The sequence below is a fragment of the Otolemur garnettii genome, unplaced genomic scaffold (genome assembly GCF_000181295.1).
Source record: "Otolemur garnettii isolate 467f Iridium unplaced genomic scaffold, OtoGar3 scaffold00051, whole genome shotgun sequence".
NCBI classification, from domain to species: Eukaryota; Metazoa; Chordata; class Mammalia; order Primates; family Galagidae; genus Otolemur; species Otolemur garnettii.
Window position 1 is genome coordinate 5,367,099 of NW_003852446.1, and position 24,025 is coordinate 5,391,123.

The window sequence follows — 24,025 nt, forward strand, 5'->3', positions numbered from 1 at the left end:
CCAGGCTGGATTCGAACCCGCCACCTTAGGTGTATGTGGCTGGCGCTTTAGCTGCTTGAGCCACAGGCGCCGAGCCTGGGTAGAGTTCTGTGGCGTCACAGGTCACAGCAACCTCCAACTCTTGGGCTTAAGCGATTCTCTTGCCTCAGCCTCCCAAGTAGCTGGGACTATAGGTGCCCGCCACAACGTCCAGCTATTATCTGTCTTTTTGATTCCAGCCATCCTAGTGAGTATGAAGTGGTTTTGATCTGCATTTCCCTCATGACTAATGAAGGGTAACAACTGAAACATGTAAGAAACTATGAAACTAATCATGCCTCCTTTCCTTTAATCTAGTAATTTCAGCTTAAACTTATTTATTTTTTTTTTTTGCACTTTTTGGCCAGGGCCAGATTTGAACCCACCACCTCCTGTAATGGGGTCTACTCCTTTGAACCACAGGCACCACCCTTCAGCTTAAACTTATTAAGAAAATAATTTAAAAGGAAAAAGGCAGCTGTATGTATTATTTGTATCAGCCTTATTTATAACAGGAAAGAAAATAACCCAGCAAAAATAGTTATAATAACCCAAATGCTCAACAATCATAAAATACTAAATAAATGTAAAACACACACATTTTTCTCTTAGACTTATGTGTGTCTTTTCCTCCATATACCCTGTTAATCCACCATACCACACTACTTGCTTTCCTTGCTCAGGCCACGCTGTTCCTACCACATAGATGGCTGTCCCTCAGTTGGCCAGAGCCCCGAGACTCTTCTATTGGCTTTCTTTCCCTTCCCACTGACCCAGTTTCTTCCTCCTTGGGAATTCTGGGTTTATTTTGCAATTATTCTAACATAGTATGAGTATCTATTTACATAACTGTAATTATTTCAATAGGCAAGAGACTCCAAATAGTATATCACAGAACACAAAACTCAAGTGACCTACGAACATCTGAGATGTTCAAAATCATTAGTAATTGGGAATATGCAAATTAAGATCATAACCATTTCATACCCATTCAAACTGACAAACAATTAAGTTGTGTATTCCAGAGTGTTGGCAAAGATGTAGAATGACAGGAACTCTCACATACTGCTAGATGAAGTACATGAGTACAGTATAACCAGTCAGAAAGTATGGTCATCCCTCAATATACTCAGGATTGGTTCCAGGACCCCTGTGTGTACCAATATCCACACATACTCAAGCCCCAGAATCAGAACTTGCATAGCCAAAAAGCCAGTCCCCTAAATAGACAGGTTTTGCATCCTCATGGGATTATTCATATACTCTATTTTTCATTCCCATTTGGTGGAAAAAAATCCACATATAAATGGACCCACAAAGTTCAAAGGTCAGTCATAGTTTGGTGGTACCCAATAAAGTTGAACATGTCCAGATTTACAGCCCAGCAATTCCATGCAGGGATGTAGCTTGGAGCAGTGGTTCTCAAACTTAGTGTACTTGGAATCACCTGGAGGACTTGTTAGAACACAAATTTCTGGGCCCTACTCCTGATATGGACCCCACTTCTGGCAAGTTCCCAGGTGATACAGATGATTAGTTAATAATGAAAATGTTCTAAAATTAGAGTAGATATTATGGAGATGGTTACATAACTCTGCAAACATACTAAAAACCATTGAGTTGCACACTTTAAACCAGTAAATTATATCTCAACAAAGCTTTTTTTTATTAAAAGTTAACTTTGTTTGCAAGTGCTTAGTTTGCATGATCAGGTTAAGGAAAAGAACTGGTTTAGGGGCTTAATCAGTAAGAGAGGAGGGTTAATTTAAGCATATAATCTGAGCTAAGAAAGGTTTTTACATTTTTTAAGGGTTGTAAAAAATATATACAACAGAGATTGTAGAGATTGTATGTGGACCACAAAGCCTAAAATATTTACTATCTGGTTATTTACAGGAAAAGTTTGCTGATCTCTGATTTAAACTTGCCAACTTGTTACTAGTAAAGGTAATCAAGGGGACCAGAGCTCTAGGAGAGAGCAAGAGACAAGACTAATACACTAATAGGGTTTGTGACTAGGAGAAGATGCCTGTAACAGAAGATAAATTTGTTTATATTGCTGCCTCAGAGTAAACTGTGAAGGGCCTGGAGCAGTGAATGAACCTGTCTGTCCCTGAACATAAAAAGGAGATGACTGAATAGCAGGGTCCTCTACTCCCAGGAGGATATGCTAAAGAGGATGCTGGTGCTGAGAGGCCAGCCTCACCAGGACAGCATTAGAAACACCCCCTCACCCAGCAGAAGGACCTGGCTCCAGCAAGTCTCTTTCCCATCACCATACAACTGGGCATCATTTTCCCCTCTCTCTGGAACCACATCTCCCCCCCTGGGGGTAATATCCTAGCTCTCCTTTTACAACCAAATTCTTCAATAGAGTTATCTGCACCCCACAGTCATTATCCTCAATTTTTCTCACATTCTCGTTTGACTGCTCAGCAACCTGGCTTCCCACCCCACCACTGCATCGAACTGCTCCAGCCAGAATCACTAATGAAATCCATGTTGCTAAATCCAAGGGTCAGTTCTCTTCTTCTTCATTTTGCCAGTGGCATCTCATACATCTCTTGGTGGAAATACCTTGAATTCCAGAATACTATACTTTCCTGGTTGTCCCCCTACCTCTATAACAACTCTTTCTGTTTCCTTTGCTGGTTTCTCCTCAATTCTCCCCCCACCACCTTGACCCTCAACTGTGAAGCCAGTCTTCCTCACAGTGACTTCAGTCTTTGGATTTCTCACTCATTTAGTCTCATGCCTTTAAATAGTCTCTATAAACCAACAACCCCCAAATTTATATTTCCCACTTACATCTATCCTATACTCTCCACTCTTGTGTATTTAACAGCCCAAGGGAAGCTGTAAACATGTCCAAGAGCACACTCCTGATCTCCCTCCAAATCTGAAGGGAAACGCAGCTCCATTCTTCCAGTTTTCAAAAGAAAGCAACACAAATGTCCAATAAACATGAAAAAATACTCAACCCCACTAAGAATCCAGGAAATACAGGAATGAGATACTATTTCATATTCATGAGATTTGCAAAAATTTTACCATCTGACAGTGCTCATGTGTTGACAAGAAAGTGGAAAAAGATAACTTCTTACCTCTGGAAAATTCCTCCCCCTAAAACCAAGCAGCAGAAGAAATCTGCAAGTCTATATGAGCATACCTTATTTTATTGTGCTTCACTGTACTGTACTTTGCAGATATTATAGTTTTATAAATTTAAGGTTTCAGGAAACCTTGCAAGTCTGTTACCACCATTTCTCCAACAGCAAGTGTTCACTTCATATCTCTGTGTCATGTTTTGGTAATTCTTGAAATATTTCAAACTCTTTCTTAGTATTGTATCTGTTATACTGATCTATGATCAGTGATCTTTGATATTACTACTGCAGTTGTTTTGGGACACCATGAACTGCATTCATGTGAGATGGTAAACTTAATTAATAAATGTTATATGCATTTTGCCTGCTCTACTGATGGGCCAATCCCTCATCTCACTCCATCTCCTCAGGCCTCCCTATTCCCTGACACACAACAATATTGAAATTAGGCCAATTAATAACCCTACAATAGCCTCTAAGTGTTCCAGTAAAAGGAAGAGTTGCATATCTCTCACTTAAAATTGAAAGTTAGAAATAGGGTGGCGCCTGTGGCTCAGTGGGTAGGGTGCCGGCACCATATACCCAGGGTGGAGGGTTTGAACCTGGCCCCAAGCAAACTGCAACAAAAAAAATAGCTGGGTGTTGTGGCAGGCGCCTGTAGTCCCAGCTACTCGGGAGGCTGAGGCAAGAGAATCGCCTAAGCCCAGCAGTTGGAGGATGCTGTGACACCATGGTACTCTACCGAGGCCGATAAAGTGAGACTCTGACTCTAAAAAAATAAATAAATGGAAGTTAGAAATGATTAAGCTTACTGAAAAAGGCATGTTGAAAGCCAAAACAGGCCAAAAGGTAGGCCTCTTATGCCAAACAGTTAGCTAAGTTGTGGATACAAAGAAAAAGTTCTTGAAGAAAATTAAAAGTGCTATTTCAGTGCACACATGAATAAGAAAGTGAAAGAGCCTTATTGCTGATACGGAGAAAGTTTCAGTGGTCTGGATTAGAACATCAAACCAGTCATATCATTCCCTTAAACCAAAGGTTAATCTAGAGAAAGGCCTTGATTCTCTCCAATTTTATGAAGACTGAGAGAGGTGAGGAAGCTGCAGCAAAAATCTGGATGCTAGCAGAGGATGGTTCATGAGGTTTAAAGAAAGAAGCCATCTCTATAACATAAAAGTACAAGGGGAAGCAGCAAGCACTGACATATATAGAAGGTACAGAAGATCTAGCTAAGATCTCTTATAAAGGTGGCCACACACACATACTAAACAGCTGATTTTCAACGTAGATGAAATAGCTTTCCATTGGAAGACGATGCCATCTAGGACTTTCATAGCTTTCGATGCCTGGCTTCGAAGTTTCAAAGGACAGGCTGACTCTCTTGTTAGGAGCTAATGCAGCTGGTGATTTTAAGTTGAGGCCAATGTTAACGACATTGAAAATCCTGACGACCCTGAAAATCCTACAGCCCTAAAAAATTATGCTGAATCCGGCAGCACCCATGGCTCAAAGGAGTAGGGCGCCAGCCCCATATGCTGGAGGTGGCCCAGCCCTGGCCAAAAATCGCAAAAAAAAAAAAAAAAATTATGCTGAATCTACTTTGCCTGTGCTCCACAAAGCGTAGATCAGCAGTTCTTGACCTGTGGGTCGTGACCCACAGGAACTGTATTAAAGGGCCTCAGCATTAGGAAGGGTGAGAACCACTAGCCTAGATGATAGCATATTTGCCTACAGCATGGTTTAGTAAATATTTTAAGCCCACTGTTGAGATCTACTGCTCTGAAAACCAGATTCCTTTCAAAATATTACTGCTCATTGACTGACAACGTGCCTAGTCACTTAAGGGGCCTGATGGAAATGTATAATGTTTTCATGACTGCTAACACAACTTCCATTATGCATTTCATGGATCGAGGAATCATTTTTATTTTCAAGTCTTATTATTTAAGAAATACATTTCATAAGGTTATAGTGATTCCTCTAATGATCTAGGCCAGGTCAATTGAAAACCTTCTGGAAAGCATTCACCATTCTAGATAGCATTAAAAATATTTGTGATTCGGCTCGGCGCCTATAGCTCAACTGGCTAAGGTGCCAGCCACATACACCTAAGGTGGTGGGTTTGAATCCCCAGCCCGGACCCGCCAAACAACAATGATGGCTGCAACCAAAAAATAGCCGGGTGCTGTGGCGGGCACCTGTGGTCCCAGCTACTTGGGAGGCGGAGGCAGGAGACTCGCTTGAGCCCAGGAGTTGGAGGTTGCTGTGAGCTGTAATGCCACAGCACTCTACCCAGGGGGACAGCTTGAGGCTCTGTCTCAAAAAAAAAAAAAAATATTGGTGATTCATGGGAAAAGGTCAAAATATCAACATTAACAGGAGTTTGGAGAAATAGATTCCAACCCTCATGGGTTCAAGACTTCAATGGAGGTGGTCACTGTAGATGTGGTAGAAACAGCAAGAGAACTAGAATTAGAAGTGGTGCCCAAAGATGTGACTAAATTGCTGCAATCTCATGATCAAACTTGAACTGATGAAGAGTTTCTACTTATGGATGAGCAAAGAAACTAAGTTTCTTGAGAGAGAATCTACTCTTGGTGAAGATGCTGTCCACTTTGTTGAAATGACAACAAAGCATTTAGATTACATACTTAGTTGACAGAGCAGTATCAGGGTTTGAGAGGACTGACTCCATTTTAGACAGAAGTTCTGTGGGTAAATGCTATTAAACAGCATCCATGCTACAGAGAAATTAATGAAGTCAATTGATGTAGCAAACATAATTTCTGTTTTATTTCAAGAAATTTCCATAGCCATCCCAACCTTCAACAGCCACCCTGATTAGTCAGCAGCCATCAACATCAAGGTAAGATCCTCCACCAGTAAAGAAAAAAAAATGACTTGCCGAAGGGTCATGATTATTAGCATTTTTTAGCACAAAGTGTTTTTTAAAAATAAGATGTATATACACGCATATAGGTTTTTCAGACATGTTATTACTTATTTTGGTTTTGAAACAGGGTCTCATGCTGTCACCAGGTGCAGTCATTGGCAATCCTAGTTCACTGTAGCCTCAAATTCCTGGGCTCAAGCAATCCTCCTGTATCAGTCTCCCAAGTAGCTGAGACTATAGTGTGTGCCACCATAACCAGATAATTTTTAAATTTTTTTTGTAGGATTATGGCCAAAGGAAAGATGCTATAACATAGATAAATTCAGTCGCATCTTTGGGCACTCCTAATTCTAGTTCTCTTGCTGAGGCTCATTATGTTGCCTAGGCTGGTCTCAAACTCCTGGCTGCAAGCCATCCTCTCCCATTTTAGCCTCCAAAAGTGCTGGAATTACAGGTGTGAGCTACTATGCCTAGCCTATTGCATATTATCAGAACTTTTATATGCACTGGGAAACCAAAAAAATTGTATGACTTGCTGTGTTGTAGTATTTGCTTTATTATTATGGGGAACTGAACCCTCAATATCTCTGGAGTGTGCCTGTACTCCAAACAGAATTAAATATATTCAAAAGCATTTCAGTATATTCAGAAAAAATCTATCTTGAATCAGAAATTCACAACTAAGAATAGAAATACACCAGAAATAAACAAACAAAAATAAATGTGAAAGAGGCTTGGCACTGGTAGCACAGTGGTTACAGCGCCAGCCACATACACCGAGGCTGGCAGGTTCAAACCTAGCCTGAGCCAGCTAAACAACAATGACAACTGCAACAAGAACAAAAAATAGCTGGGCATTGTGGCAGGTGCCTGTAGTCCCAGCTACTGGGGAGGCTGTGGCAAAAGAATCACTTAGGCCTAAGAGTTAGAGGTTGCTGTGAGCTGTGATGCAAAGGTACTCTACCGAGGGTGACATAGCTAGACTCTGCCTCAAAATAAATAAATAAATAAGAAAAACAGTTACTTGAACTCAAGGAAAAAAATAGGAGGGAAAGATTAAATTATTTCAAAAGTAAGAATAAATTATAAGGTGCCTAAGGGAGAATAAACTCAAATGAAAATTTACTAAGGGATATTGAAAGAAGGCAAGAACATTGCCAAGAAATTAAAAATGACATTCAAAGACAGAGACAGAGGGAGAGAGAGAGAGCAGGCAAAAGAGAAGGAGGAGAGAGAGAGGACAGGCCAGAATGAATCAGAGAGAAAGCAGTGGAGACAGAAGTTAGGTAAAGAAGGAATAATATTTGCTTTTTTATTTTTTTGAGACAGAGTCTCACTCTGTCCCCCTGGGTAGAGTGTCATGGTGTCATCATAGCTCATAGCAACCTTAAACTCTTGGGCCCAAGAGTTCCTCTTGCCTCAGCCTCCCCAGTAGCTGGGATTACAGGCGCCTGCCACAATGCCTAGCTATTTTTCTGTTGTTGTTGCAGTTGTCATTGTTGTTTAGCTGGCCCAGACTAGGTTTGAACCTGCCAGCCTTGGTGTATGTGGCTGGCACTGTAGCCACTGTGCTACCAGTGCCAAGTCTCTTTCACATTTATTTTTGTTTATTTATTTCTGGTGTATTTCTATTCTTAGCTGTGAATTTCTGATTCAAGATAGATTTTTCTGAATATACTGAAATGCTTTTGGTGCATCATGGTATAGGTGTCTGCCATTATGCCTGGCTAGTTTTTTTCTATTTTTAATAGAGATGGGGTCTCACTCTTGCTCAGGCTGGTCTCAAACTCCTGAGCTTAAGCAATTTACCCAGAGTGCTAGGATTATAGGTGTAAGCCACAGCATTCAGCCTAATATTCGTTTAATTGTAGTTCCTAAGAAAGAAAAGCCAAACACTAGAACTGAACTAATATTTAAAAATATAATTTAAGGAAATCTTTCAGAAATGAAAGAATACCTGAAATATATCAAGCTACACATTTAAGGGCTCATCAGATACTTAGGAAAATTATTCTAGAAGAATCAACTCTGAAACACAGCCTAGTAGAAACTATTTTATTTCAATGATAAAGACAAAATCCTCAAAACTTGTAGGCAAAATAATAATAATAATAACCTAAAAATCCAAAAGAATTAGACGAGCCTCAGACTATCAGATTTTCAAAAACCAAATTACAAAGCAAGGTGAAAAGGAAAGCAGCATTAAAAATAACAATCAGTGAAAGTAAGTGTGAACCAAGGATTTTATATCAGTCAAGGTGTCCCTCAAATATTAAAGCAACACAAAAACAGTTTTCAACATACAAGAGCATAGAGAATTCTGTACGTAGTAGTCCTCCTGAGAAATCTACTAGGGGATGAGCTTCATTCAACCAAATGATAACTGGGAAAATATCAGCAAAAGGACTGATGGTAAGCATTTAAGAGTATGTAAATGTACCTAAGATACTAAAAGAAAGATAAGGGTGAAGCTGGAAGATTAATGTAAAATCACTGCATATTGTGATAGATAGTAGAAAAACTGCAAATAGAAAAATGGGAAAAGAAGGGAGAATAATAGAAACACTTTCACTGTTATGGATAATGGAGAAAAAAACTAATACATCAGATATTAAGAGGTTAAACAAATCAACAGTGCTGAAACAACTGGATATCCACACACAAAGGCATAAACTTTAACCCTACCTTCCATGATATACAAAATTAACTCAAAATGGATCAAAGACCTAAATGTCAGAGCTAGAAGAAAACACAAAAACAAATAATCTTTGTGACCTTGGATATGTCAGTGGTTCTCAACCTTCTTAATGCTACAACCCTTTAATACAGCTTTTCATGTGGTGGTGACCCCTAACGAAAATAATTTTATGGTTGGGGGTCACCACCACATGAGGAACTGTATTAAAGGGTTGCAGAATTAGGAAGGTTGAGAATCACTGGATTAGGCAATGGTTTCTAAGATAGGACACCAAAAACAAAAGAAAAAATAGATAAGTTGGACATCATCAAAATTTAAGATGTTTATGAAGGATCTCACCAAGAAAGTAAAAGAATAGGAGAAATTTGTTTGCAGATCATTTATTTGATAAAAGGTTGTATCTAGAATATATAAAGAACTTTTACAACTCAATAATAAACAATTAAGCAAGTTTAAAAATAGACAAAGGAGGGCAGTGCCTGTAGCTCAGTAGGTCAGGTGCCGGCCTCATATACCCAGGCTTGTGGGTTTGAACCAGGCCCAGGCCAGTTAAACAATGACAACTGCAACAACAACAAAAAAAATAGCCAGGCATTGTGGCAGGGGCCTGTAGTCACAGCTATTTGGGAGGCGGAGGCAAGAGAATCACTTAAGCCCAAGAATTTGAGGTTGCTGTGAGCTGTGACACCAAGGCACTCTACCAAGAGCGACATAGTGAGAATCTCTCAAAAAAAAAAAACAGACAAAGGAGATGAATAGACCTCCAAAGAAGATACACAAATGGCTAATAAGCACATAACATTATTAATCATTAGGGAAATGCAAAGCAAAGCCAAAATGGATGGCAATTCACACCAATAAGAATGGCTGCAATCAAAAACACTGACAATATAAGTATTTCACAGATGTAGAAATATTAGAATCCTCATATACTGCTGGTGGGAATATAAAATGGTATAGCCACTTTGGAAAAAATGTGGCAGTTCTTCAAAAAGTTAAACATAGAGTTACCATATGACCCAACTATTCCACTCCTGAATATAGGCTGAAGATGAATGAAAACGTATGTCCATACAAAAACCTGTACAGAAATGTCCATAGGAGCATATTCATAACAGCCAGATGGAAATAACCCAAATGTGCATTGAGAGATGAATGAATGAACAAAATGTAGTATGCCCATATAAAGGAATATGTATTATTTGATCACAAAAGAGGATTATGGTCAAAGGAAAGATGCTATAACATGGATAAATTTTGAAAATATGCCAAATGAAAGAAATCAAGTCACGAAAGACCACATATTAGATGATCCCATTTATGTGCAATGTACAGAATAGGCAAATTCATAGAAAGTACACTCGTGGTTGTTTGGGTGGAGAAGGGGCGGGGGGAGGGCAAGTGAAGGCTAATGGGCAGAGTTTCTTTTAGGGGTGAAGAAACTGTTCTAAAATTAGATGGTGGTGCTGTTATACAACTCTATACTAAAAACCACTGAATTGTATACTTCAAATGGGTGAATCTTGTGGTATGTTAATTCTATCTCAATAAAGCTGTTACAAAAAAGCAGGTCAACTGATAGAGATTCCACACTAAATGTAAATCGAGCATTCACAAATGCAAAGAATAAAAATTTCCCAGGGAAGCCTTTCCAACAAAGAAGCCACACTCCCATCACAGAACTGCACCAAATCAGAGTCCACAGAACAATGAAGTAATCATAGAAAGAAGAGGAAACCAGACCCGAGGAGATCAAAGCATGGATCATTCTCTTGGCCATAGCAGCCAGGTGTTATCACCAGTTCTTCAGTAAGGAAGAGACGTGATTTGATGCACAGGCCCACTGATACCTATCCTTATCCTACTTTGATTGCATGGATGCAACGTGCTTCTCACACATACACACAAAGATAAATAAACAGATGAAGGTGTAAGGTCATTTTAAAGGAATAAATAATTAGAACAAAAATATAAACCTTTCTAAATACCCACACGTACCCCCAACTTTTTAAAATAAAAGAGCAAAATATACACCTCCCATTGAGAAAGGAATGGCAAATGTTACAAAATACACATAATTATATAGGCCAAATGTAGGACTCCTAACACTAAATGTGAACGGATTAATTCATCTATTACAATAAAAAGTTTCAATATGGCTTACAAAACAGAGTTTTACAAAAGACATATTATGATAAAGGGGTTCCAAAAGCTTAAAGATAAAAGGCTGGACAAAGTATTCCAGGCAAATGGAAACAAAAATAGAGTAGGGCTGGCAATTGTGATTATAAAACAGAATTCATGGGTGGTACCTGTGGCTCAAAGGAGTGGGGTGCCGGCTCCATATGCCAGAGATAGCTGGTTCAAACCTAGCCCCGGCCAAAAAAAACCCTGCCAACCACCCCCTAAAAAAAACAGAATTTATATTACAAAGCATTAACCATGATACAGAAGATACCTTTTAATCCTAAAAGCCACATTTCACAATAAAGATATAACACATAAAAATATCCATATTTATATTAATATAACATAGCCATCATCTTCATGAAACAAACCCCACAAGAGGTGCAAGGAGACATAGAAACACACTAATGGGGATTAGGCGCAGCACTTTGGGAGGCCAAGGAGGGAGGATCACTTGAGGTCAGGAGTTTGAGACCACCCTGGGCAACATAGCAAGACCCCATCTCTTAAAAAAAAATTAGCCAGGCATGCACGCCTGTAGTAAACCAACTACTTGAGAGGGTAAGGTAGAAAGATCACTTGAGTCCAAGAGATCAAGGCTACAGTGAGCTGTGATCACACCACTTTACTCTAGCCTGGGAAAAAGAGACCCCCATCTCTAAAAAATAAAAATATAAGTAAAAAAAAAGGAAACACACCAATAATAGGAGACTTTAATACACTACTGATGGTATAAGACATATTAAGTGAACCCAGAATAAGGAGATAGAGATCTAACTAAATTGGTAGAGTAAATCTTACAGATATTTATTAAACTCTGTACCCTGAGAAAAGTACAGTGCCAACACCACATTCACCCAAATAATCATATATTAGGTCACAAAGAAAACTCAGTCATGGGCAGCGCCTGTGGCTCAAAGGAGCCACTACCATAAAGTGGAAATATTACAAAAAATACTGTCTGATTATAATGCAATAAAACTAGAATTTACTAATAAAGAAAATCGGAAAGTCCTTCTACCTAAAAATTTAAGTATCCATTTTTCCAAAATTTTAACGCTCAGGGAATGGATTTAAAATTTATCATGCTTGAAGACTTTTCAACTTTCAGGCTACCCAAAAACACGGTGGGAGGGGGAAGTCAAATATAGGACTCTTGGAAGTATTTACTGAAACCGTGAACCAAAAGGAAGTATCAGACAACCCTTTATCAATTAAGATACAGATTCACCTCTATGGTTTATCTTACAAGGGTACAAATGAATCTTTCTAAAAGTGGAATATAAATGTCTTAACACAATAACTAAGAAAATGACATAAAGGCTATGTTTCCCAGTTTGATGAAAATATTTCAAATTGTATATGAAAACACCACACTGTACCCCATGATTGCATTAATGTAAACAGTTATCATTTAATAATAAAAAAAATACAGATTTTTGTTTGGGGCAAATACACACATTTTAACCTTTCTGTTCACCATGACCTAGCTGCTGGTTAGGAACAACGAACCACGCAAACGCCCAGAACAGATTCCCAAAGCCCTCGCCCAAGTGCCTGTGACTCTCTAATTTGGGGAAGGGGACGACCTGGGAGACTGTACCTGCCGGGTGTGGGCCTAGGGAACCATGCTCCACGTCCCCGCTGGGGGTTGTAGTCTGGGTTGAGGCAAGCACCCTGGGCTGGGATCCAGCTGGACTGACGGCAGGGGTCTGGGCTGTGGTCATGGGGGGCAGAGGAGAAGCTTGAGGGGGTGGGTCTTGGGTGGGACCGGGTCTAGTTCCGCTCCACCTAGAGTCGGGCTCTGGGTCCTGGCAGGTGCGGAGAACGGTCTAATTCCTCCCGGCCACCGGTCTGGGCGGGGGGCGGGGGTGGAGTCTTGTGAGTCCAGACCGGGAGTGGGGCCTGGGTCTGGTCCCAGTTGTGGCGGGACACTCGGTGTGTGAGTCGGGAGTCGTGCCATGAGCCCTGACAACGACTCGGCGGGGAGCGTGTGGTTCGAGTCCCACGTAAAAATTTAAAAGCCTCCTATTAAACAACTCCTGGGTATTCTACAACTGATATATAGATTTTTAAAGTAATAATGACAATGAAAATGCCACATATAAGATTCTATGGGATAAAAAAAAAAAAAAGATTCTATGGGATGCATTTAAGGCAATGATCAGAAGAAAATTCATTGCACTAAACTTATCAATAAAAATGGAAGAATAAAAATAAACTGATTTGGCCAGGTACAGTGGCTCACACTTGTAATCCTAGCACTCCAGAAGTCTGGGTGGTAGGACTGCTTGAGGTCAGGAGTTTAAGACCAGTCTGGGCAAGAGCAAGACCCTGTCTGTACAAAAAATAGAAAAAAAAATTAGCTGGGTATGGTGGTGGGTGCCTGTGTCCCAGCTACTCAGGACACTAAGGCAGGAAGATCGCTTGAGTCCTAGAGTTTGAGGTTGCTGTTAACCAGGCTGACACTATGGCACTCTAGCCTGGGTGGCTGAGGGAGACTGTCTCAAAAAAAATTTTTAGGGGGTGCAGCACCTGTGGCTCAATGAGTGGGGTGCTGGCCCCATAAACCGAGGGTGGCGGGTTCAAACAAAAAAATAGCTGGATGTTGTGGCGGCTGCCTGTAGTCCCAGCTACTGGGGAGGCTGAGGCAAGAGAATCGCCTAAGCCCAAGAGCTGCAGGTTGCTGTTAGCTGTGATGCCACAGCACTCTACCAACGGTGACAAGGTGAGACTCTGTTTCTTAAAAAAAAAAAATTTGTAGATTTTGAAAAAATTAACAAAATAGGTAACTTGATAACCACCAGATCACTTCATTAAGAAGAAAGAGAAAGCACAAATATAAAAAATGACAAATGGTATGAAGGAAATAATTAAAAGAAAAAAATTATAAATCATAGGAGATTATTTTGAAGACCTCTACCAAATAAATTTGAAAACCCAGAGGAAAGAGAGAATTTTCTAGAAAAACACAGATCACCAACATTTCCATAGATGAAATAAAGAAAAAAATCACACGAAAAACCAGCAGGCCCAGATGGTTTCACAGGGAATTCTACCAAACCATGAAACACCAGACAGTTGTGAGGCTCTACAAATTATCCCAGAGCCAGCACAGCACAAGAAAAATCAAGCCTACAGGAACATCAACCTTTGGAAGAAAAGAAAGACTGAAAAGAAACTTGGTGTGAGAAATGAGGTAACCCTACAATGGAGAATCCCAGAAACTAAAGAAGGATGTCAAGAAGGGAGACTTTTATGGCAAATGCTACACAGAGATCAAATAAAAGGAATGAAAAGTAATTAGCACATGGCTTGAGGACTAAGTGGGATGGTCAAGAGACTGAGAAAGGCAATTATTAACAACTCTTTCAAACAATCTGGCTGGAAAGGGGAGGAGAGAAACTGGGTAATGGTGGGTGATTAGGGGTCTAGGAAGGAGGTTTATTCTTGATGAGGGACTATTTGCCTAGTATTAGGGATCTAAAGTAGAATAACAGTCATAGTAGAAATTAGTTCAGGTCTGATTAGTTTAATGTTTCCTTCAATATATTAATATTAATAGATATTATATTGTCAATTTCTCCCACTATTCCATATTTATGTATTTCCTTCTTCATTAGTCCAAATTGAATTTTCAGCAGCGGTCGCATTCCATGTTATTTAGCAAATATTACTAAGTGCTAGTGATTGCCAAGGGCTAGGAATATGAAGTTGGAAGAGACCTAGTTTCTTTCCCAGAGACGATAAGTTCTAGTGGGTAAGAACGGTGACCTGAATGCCAGTACTTCCTGGTTTACTAAGGGTTGTACTCATATTATCTCATGCAATCCTCACAGCAAGCACTTGAGGAAGCTGGAATTACTTCCATATGACAGGTGAAGAAACCTAGTCTCAGGTTAACTTACCTGCCCCAAGTGAAGGACCTGAAACTAGAATCCAGATTCTTGGACTCCAATATTAACACTTCCCCACCTTGCAACTCCTACCTTCAGAAAGATGACTCTGTGTAGACTGCTCAGTCTCTTGCTCAGATGCTTGATCAGCAGAATTGGGTTTTAGCATACTCAAGAATAGTTGAGATCCTGTATCACATCTAAAATTGCTGTCTAAATTTGGAAATCAGCTTTTATGCCCTCTAGTCTCCTGGATAGTGTAGCCTGTAGGGCACAAAAGACGATGTGTTATTTATCATGAGTCCAAGCATGATATTATTTTATTTTAGCTTCCTATCTGTCCCCCTCAGCCTTTAAATATTTGCTCCTTCAATATTTGTACAGCTTCATTCATTCATTCACCTAATTTCATAACTCAGCATTTGGAACATAATCTAGGGCAGCAGTATAAAACTTCAAATTTAGGGAGCAAAAGTGTGGGGCTGAAGGGTATCACAGAATAGCTTTCTGAGTTAAAATATTTATTTTAAGAATTTATGAACCTCAAGACGCTTGTGTGCTCTGAAATTTTTACAAGACAGCAACAATAGCAATAAGGCAAAGTATGTCTAAATGTACTTTCCAGAAGTGTCTTATTTGACCCTCAAAACCACCCTGGAAGAAAGGTAAGACAAATGCATTATAATCTCTAGTTCATAGTTGAGAAAACTGTACCTTAAAAAACTGATTTGTTTGAGATAATAAGATATACTGGATTTCAAGGACGTCCTGACTTCCAATCTCGTGTCCACTCTATTTTGCCATTGCCTCACTCAGATAAACTGGTAAAGGTGCAATAAAAGATAAGAGAATGAACTGTTATCAAAAAATAAGGAAAAAAAGAGATAACTACAGATACTTGTACTTGGTAGGAGAGTACAAGTATAGCCCAAATGTGTTCCTATAGAAATCCATTAAATTTTGCCTTTTGCTAGGGTGTAAGGACACTCGCAGATTGTTGGTAGGAGTGTAAAACAGCATATTCTTTCCAGAGGGAAACTGAGCAATTCACATTAAAAAGAAACCCTTATGTGCATACTCTGCCCAACAATTCCATCATCTGGGAATGTACACTAAGGAAGTTATCGTGGATATGCAGACTTTACACTTATCCAACAACAAGTTTAAGTAGGGAAACTTGGGAATAACCAACTAAATTAATTATTACAACTATAGAATGGCATGCTACATAGTCGGGAAAAAGTGGTTATAAAAGAGAATTTACTTTAGAAAAATCCACATAGTCATCCCTGCATAGAAAAAGACTGGAGGTGTATAATTATATTCACAACGGTTACTTGGAATGGTGAAAAAGAGTATCTTCATGATGATTTTGTCTACCTGATAAATTTCATATATAAATGGCTTATTAAATGTTTTTATATATATTTACAAACGTTTCTAATAAAACTTCCAACGGTTTCTTAGCGGAGTCTGAAACATCAAAGACATCAAAAGAAAATCTTAGTAGCCATTTTTTTAACGACCATCGAAAATAAAGCATTATTATACCATTACCATTAAAATACCATTTAAAAATAAAGCATTCATTAGGAATCCATAGCAAAACCCTTTCCAAATTCCAGGCTTTCATTCGAACCTGCTCACATTTAGAAAAACGCTAAAAAGGGTGCCTGGCCAGAAGCCTGAGAAACGTTCCTGATTTCTACCTGTAGTTCGTAATTTGTTAAAGAAAAGGAATTACCTAAGAAGTAGCTCGAAAAGCTCCTCGATATGAAAATATTTAAGAGAGTAAGTTTCTCACCCATTTCTTTCCCTTGTGACCTATCGACAGGACAGTTTTGACGGTTACTGGCCCAGTTTCCTAATACATCACAGAGAAGCACACGAGATGTACCAATTTCCAGTATTTGTTTCTAAAAAGACAAGTTTTACTTCACAGTGCAGGATAAAGAGCAGCCTTCGCTACTCATTCTCAGAGGGAGATGCCGCTACGCGGCAGAAGCACCTCGTCAGGAGGACAAAGCGGGGAGGGGAGGGCTCCTCGGCTCAGGTCCCGCAAGCGACGCGTCCGTGGCTGCCTCAGGAACAAGGGCACAGTCCCTGGCCACCGCCTCCTCCTTCCCCCAAGACAAACAATCAGAACCGCGAGGACCACAGCCTGCCTGACAACGGCAGAGGATCGGGGTCGTGACGACAGGTGCCTGGGTCGCTGCGTCCGACCGAAGGTACCAGCCAAACGGCCTGATCCACGCAGAGAGCTGTTATCTAGAAGCCTGAGCTTGGCCGCCGCGCCCAAGGAACGGAGGTGCCCGAAGGACCTGGGAGGCTGAGGGGAGCTGTCCCCTTAGGAACCAGAGCCAGACCACCTCATCCTCCCCACGGCCCCATCTGCCACCCCGAGAACCGCCTCTCCCGAACAGCAGACACGCCCTGCATGCGGGCCAGGGCCTCTTCGCTCCGCCCGTCCCCAGGGCCGCTCACCCGGGCGGGAAGTCCCCGCCGCTGTCGCCGCCGCCGCCGGCCCCTCGGGCCTCGCCCCTCTCACGGCCGCCGCCTACCAGGACAGCGGCACCGAAACTGCCACTGTCTGGCCTCGAGACCCGGAACCACTTCCTTCCGGAACCGCCTCGCCCCGCCCCCACCCTGGCCCCGCCCACTGCCCACGGCCCCGCGCTGAGCGGCTCTGCTGCCGACCCTTCTCTACTTTCCCGGCGAGGGTGCCCCTGCCTGGCGGCTCCGGCCAGAGAACCTGCGCCCTCTACCGGCCGTTCCCACCTTAACCGCTCTGTCCAGGGCGCCTGCGCCCTCTGCCACCGGCCCGCCCAGTCGAGCTAGAGCGCCTGCGCCCTCTGCCACCCTCCCGCCGGGGAGGAAGAAAACTGCTGAACTTCACAGGTTAAAGGGTCCTGGGGGTCGAGGATCAGGAATTTGATGTTACCCCTCAATCAGTGGCAGGAGCTTGGTCCCGTGGGCCTCCCAGCTTTCTGCTGGTGGACATAACAGGAGGCAGAGTTGGCGGCGGAGCACATGGGCCTCAAATGAGGCTTCCCCCGGAAAACAAAATCTCCCCTCTGGACTTCTCCAGTAGGCTGATAGTTCTAACATCTGTCCGCCATCCAATTTAAAATATTGCCTATTTCGGCTTGGCGCCTTGGCCAGTAAACAACAATAACAACTGCAACGACAACAACAAAAAATATAGCCGGGCGTGTGGCAGACACCTGTAGTCCCAGCTCCTAGGGAGGCTGAGGCAAGAGAATCGCTTAAGCCCAAGAGTCTGAGGTTGCTGTGAGCTGTGACACTACAGCACTCTACCGAGTAGAGACATAGTAAAACTCTGTCTCCAAAAAAAATGCAAACATGCATAGAATATTGTGGTGATTATTTTATTTTGGGAAAATATAGTAATCGAATGATTTTACATGTCTTAATTCTTGTGTATCTCGAAACTTTCAAAATGTTTATTTTGGCCCACAATCCTCATCCTTCCTGTACTGCTTCTCCCTAAGTCCCAATATACTTGTTCTTCAAAGACCACAGAGATCTCGCATCCCCTGAGCCTCTCACCCAACTCAAACCCATGGCCTTCTAACTTCAGCCATTCTAGTAAGCAGAGCCCCCTGCTTTGCCCTCTGACACATTCTAACGTGAAAGCACTATCTTACTTTTTTTTTTTTTTTTTGGAGACAGTCTCACTTTGTTGACCTGGGTAGAGTGCTGTGGCTCACAGCAACCTCAAACTCTTGGGCTCAAGTGATCCTTTTGCCTCAGCCTTCTGAGTAGCTGGGACTACAGGTGCTGGCCACAACACCCAGCTAATTTTTAGAGATGGGGTCTTGCTCTTGCTCAGGCTGGTCGGAAACTCCTGAGCTCAATCAATCCACCTGCTTCAGCCTCCCCGAGTGCTAGCATGAGCCACTGCTCTGGGCTGAAACCACCATCTTAAAACACTCCAGTTATCTGCATTTTCCATTCCTACATCTGCATTTCTGAATAGTGCTGGGGGAGGGGAGCCACACAACTATAAACTAATGATGCCCCTACAGATTTATGGGCACCCTCCCCCCACCACCACCAGTGGAGAACCTGGTGCCTCTTAGTAATCCATTTATGTGACCCTTTTCTGTGATTTCTCCGTTTTCCAATAATTGCTGTTACAAACCCTGACCACTCTTTTAACCTTAAATCAATGATCCTTTTCCTCTTTTCATACACGACTTTGCTTCCTGTTTTGCAGAGAAAAATCTTCAGTACACCATTTAAGGCTTTTCATTATCTGGTCCATGCTTACATCTCTACTCTTTTCCTGTCATACATAATGCTGTGTCCAAACTGAAGGATTTGCAATGTAAGAATAAAGCTTTTTCTGGTTGGCGCCTGTGGCTCAAAGGAGTAGGGTGCTGGCCCCATATGCCGGAGGTGGTGGGTTCAAACCCAGCCCCAGCCAAAAAACCAAAAAAAAAAAAACTGCAAAAAAAAGAATACAGCTTTTTCTGGCTAGGGGGTGCAAGTTATTTTTATCTGCATATAAATGGCTTTAATTCATGTAGGTTTTCTTCCATTCTATCTTTAAGAATTATTTCTGCTCTATTTGCTCTGATCTTTTAGGAAGAACAATTATCTGTGGCAGTTTTCTGTCAAGTGTGCTAATATATTGATACTGATATGGCTTCCCAAAGCAGTATTTGTGGTCTCAAATTTTATCATTGAGATTTTGTTTGTTTGTATCCTTCCCCTCCTTTTCTCTCTTGACACCCTATTGATCTCCATCTCATCCTTTCATGTCCTTGTGGATTTCTGTTGTGATTTTATAGAAAACCTATCATATTTCAAAACAATGCTAAACTGGTCATAAAATTTTTCTTTTAGATTTTATAGTCAATCCTTTTCAGAAGTATACTCTTCTTTCTCTCCCATGGTTGGTTTGTGTGGGTTAGAGTTTAGTGCAGGCGATATTCCTGAGGATCTGCTGGCAACAGCCTGGATTCCTCAACCCATGCCTTGTACTGAACACAGTACCTGTGGGACACTGACAAGGGGTCAGGAGTGTTTAGCAGGTTCAATATAGATCTGTGGGTTACATACTGGAAAAGGCTCAAAGGTTGAAATTACTTAAGGGTTAAGGTATAGATTAACAGCATAGATTAGGGTAGTTAAAGTTTACCCCTGAAACATTGGAACCATTTCTTTTTTCCTTTATAATCTCATAATAATCTCTTCTGTTTTTCTTTCTATTGTTTCCTCAATTCACTGATGTTGCAAACTTTTGTTTTTTGGCAATGTAGTTAGAAGATTCTTTCCATTTATAACTAACTTTGTATGTTCCCTCTTTCATGTATGCATTTTTTCCTGGTTCAATAAAAGATCCTTGAGGTTTTAGTTCAGGGCAGTACTACCTTGCTACCTGCTTGGCATGTGAAGGTGCTTGCCTCTCCGAGCCTTAAAAAAAAAAGAAAAGAAAATAACTAAATCTGAGAGTTTATTTTCCATGCCATGTCCTTGCCATTTGATCCTAAGGAGCTGAATAACAACAGGTTTTTTGTATAGATGTATAGATATATAGCACATGTCTATATTAATGCATATGTGTGTATATATGTGTATATATATATATGAATGTATGTGGATATATGTATGTATATATATATTTTTTATAGAAGCATTCTTTTTTATTTATTTATTTATTTATTTTGCAGTTTTTGACCAGGGCCGGGTTTGAACCCACTACCTCCAGTATATAGGGCTGGCGCCCTACTCCCTGAGCCACAGGCACTGCCCTATTTATTTATTTATTTATTTTTTATTTTTATTAAATCATAGTTGTGCACATTAATGTAATCATGGGGTACAATGTGCTGGTTTTATATACAATTTGAAATATTTTCATCAAACTGGTTAACATAGCCTTCATGGCATTTTCTTAGTTATTGTGTTTAGACATTTATATTCTACACCTACTAAATTTCACATGTACCCTTGTAAGATGTACCGCAGGTGTGGTCCCATCAATTACCCTTTGACTCATTTTTTAACAAGTGGTCTTTGTCCAGACTGATGGTTGGTTAAGAAACAGTGTAAGTAGATGGCCCTTGGCCCTATTTGCTGTCTACTTGTGTGGACAAAGGGGTTAAATAGTTTGCACACAGCTCTGGGGTCTACACAAATAACACATGTACCCAGCGCAAGCCTAAGAGAAATGGACTATTATTTGCCTTTCCATTTCTTATACTTTTCCTTTGGTTTCCACGTGAAGCCAAATCTGCTAGAGAATGCCAGCTCTGCTTAATATGCTACAATAACAATCCCCAAGTCTTAGTGGCTCATAACAATGAATGTTTAATTCTCACTTATATTACACATTTATTATGAGTAAGCTTTGGTCCTTTTGTCTGGAACCCAGACTGAAGGAATAAACCCTAGCTGAGTCCTCACTGGTGTCCTATCAGAAGAAAATGAGCAAGGGTGAAACCATGTGCTAGGTAGTAAAGCCTCTGCTAAAATATACCGAATCAGAAGCTGTGGGAGTGGAGCCAGCAAACTGTGTTTCAACCAAGCCTCCAAGTGACTTGGACACAACCTGCTCTATCACTTGGTGTTCCCTGCAAACCAGAACAAGAACATAGATGCTTGGTGAAAGTTAGGCTAGTTTTTAATTTCTTTCTTTTATTTTTATTTCGGGTCCAATGTATTTTATTACAGACCAATCATGGTAACAATCCTGGGCATCAGCTGGTACCCCTGGAGTTGCAGGTGGGGCAGTCAGTCCCTCCACAGGTTGTTGAGCGGCTCCTCTAGGTCTGCATCAGCATCAGTCAGGGCTGAGGCTATAGCTTCTGCTTGTTTCCCACCAGCAGCCACACTGAGTGAGCCTCCAGTTGAGGGGAGGATTGACAGCTCATCTGTCAGGCTCAGTCCCAGCTCATCCAGGACCTGGGATACAACAGCACCACTCTCCTCTTCATCTTCTTTATCACCCATGGCATCATCTATGGCATCATTCATCATCTCCTCCTTCATGTCCATGATCTCTGCTTGCCACTCAAACCCCATCACGATCTTCTAAATCTGGGGCAATTTCAGCTGTCTGTTCATGGTGCCCATGGCCTTGGTGACACCTTTCGTGGCTTGTGCCATTGAGTTGTTGGACTTGAGTATCTGGATCTTGAGGGACACAGCCTGGATGTTGGCCCACATCAACACAAACTCACCCACATAGTGCCGAGTGCGAACATGCGAATGAGGTCTTTTGCCATAATTCACACAACATCCATCCAGCTCTGCTTAGCCATCTTGATGTCCGCAATGATTTTCTTTTCCTGGATGTCTAGTTTTTGTCACTCGCAGTCCAGCCCGCGCACGGCGCCCATCAGGGCCCTCTGGTTCTGCCGCAAGGCTCCTCTGGCGTCTTTCGGCTCCCGAACAAAAAGTCCATGAGCCCACTGACAGACCTGAGACAGATGTGAGGCTTAGCTGTGGGGTGTAGGGGGCAGAGACGGGACGAGGGACTCACTTCTACTTCTAGGTCATGTTCCTCTTTCTGGAACACGTGGCGCCCCCTCCCCCTCCATGAAGTCCCTTAAAATCTGTAGCCTCCGCTGCCAGTGCTATGTCCCCACTAAGTATTTAATTTCTTTCTTTCCTTCTTTCTTTCTTTCTTTTTTTTTTTTTGAGACAGAGTCTCACTATGTCACTTTCGGTCGAGTGCCGTGGCATCACAGCACACAGCAACATCCAACTCTTGGGTTTAAGGGATTTTCTTGCCTCAGCCTCCCAAGTAGCTGTGACTACAGGCGCCCACCACAACGCCCGGCTATTAATATTATTATTATTACTTTGGTTGCAGTTGTCATTGTTGTACCCGCCAGCCTCAGTGTATGTAGCTGGCACCCTACCCACTGAGCTATGGGTGCCACTTAAGTTGTTAATTTCTTAAGCTAGGAAAAATATAATTTTTCTTAAAAGAGAAAGTCAGGCTTTCTTACAGACTTAGACAAAGTGCCTACTGCCATCATCATTTGGGGGGGGGCGAGGCAGCTTCTGGGAAAACTTACCAGTTACCTTGACATAGTCTCCCACCACCCTTCTATGTAGCTTTCTTTTTTAAATGCCGACGTGTGGCTCCGCGCCTGTGGCTCAAGCGGCTAAGGCACCAGCCACATACACCTGAGCTGGCGGATTCGAATCAACCCCAGGCCCGCCAAACAACAATGACCACTGCAACCAAAAAACAGCCGGGCGTTGTGGCAGGCGCCTGTAATCCCAGCTACTTGGGAGGCAGAGGCAGGAGACTCGCTTGAGCCCAGGAGTTGGAGGTTGCTGTGAGCTGTGATGCTACAGCACTCTACCCAGGGCGACAGCTTGAGGTTCTGTCTCTAAAATAAAATAAAATAAAATACTAATGTGTGGCAGCACCTGTTTCTCAGTGGTTAGGGTGCCTGCTGATATCGGATTTTGCTCTTCAGTAGGTTCTTGGTCTCGGATTTGAAGAATGATTCCGCGCACCACAGATCAGTGTTAGACAGGATTTATTTACCGATAAGAATATAGAAGCGCCAGAGCTCCGGGCAGGGAGAGAAAAGGGCTCTCTTTGTCTGCCAGCTTTTTGTCTAGACGGATGTATAGTCACGTGAGGCCCCCAGTAGTTACATTTAGCCCAGCGTGGTGGTTACATTTAGCGTGTCTGGGACATCTGTCTGTCTGGGTTGCAAATGAAGCCTACAATCCCTTTTAGTTCCAGGCCCAGGAAATGGGCCCTTCCCCCTCACCCTCCAGCCTGCTGGTTCCTCTGCTTGCTGCCACCGCACCAACATCGCCAAGGTGAAGGCAGCAGGTCTGCGCCCCCCAGCTCCACAAGCTGGCTGGGATACCGTTTGTCCTGTATCAACTCTCCCTCTTGGAGTAGAAACTCTAACTGCTATTAGGGAAAAGGGAGGAAGACTCGGTCTAACAGCTTCCTGCTGAGTCCACGATGATACTGACACAGGACAAGTGGTATCCCAGCCAGCTCCTGGAGCTGGGGGGCACTGACCGCTGCCTCCGCCTTGGCGATGTTGATGCGGTGGCCGCAAGCAGCGGAACCAGCAGGCTGGAGGGTGGGCAGGGGCTCCTCATTTCCTAGGCCTGAGAATAAAAGGGATTGTAGCCATTCATTTGAAATCCAGACAGACAGAGGTCCCAGGCACGCTAAATGTAACATGTTGTTCCAGACAGACAGAGGTCCCAG

The 24,025-nt window shown here is 42.0% G+C and overlaps 1 protein-coding gene and 1 pseudogene across 4 annotated transcripts in view; both read right to left on the bottom strand.

Annotated features, from left to right (window-relative positions):
- BCLAF3 (BCLAF1 and THRAP3 family member 3) overlaps positions 1 to 17,305 on the bottom strand; it is a 66,216-nt gene extending 48,911 nt beyond the window's left edge. For 3 of the 4 annotated variants that reach the window (XM_023514375.1, XM_023514376.1, XM_023514377.1), the window contains exons 1-3: positions 17,284 to 17,305; positions 15,514 to 15,620; positions 14,893 to 15,063 (exon numbers count right to left, since the gene is read on the bottom strand). The gene's annotated coding sequence lies outside the window, so the exon portion shown is untranslated. Of the gene's footprint in view, positions 1 to 14,892; positions 15,064 to 15,513; positions 15,636 to 17,283 lie in introns of those variants that run through there. The other variant, XM_012806399.2, reaches the window with a different exon arrangement.
- Positions 17,306 to 21,513: 4,208 nt separating this feature from the next.
- On the bottom strand, positions 21,514 to 22,234 carry LOC100961642 (annotated as a pseudogene).
- Positions 22,235 to 24,025: the final 1,791 nt, after the last annotated feature.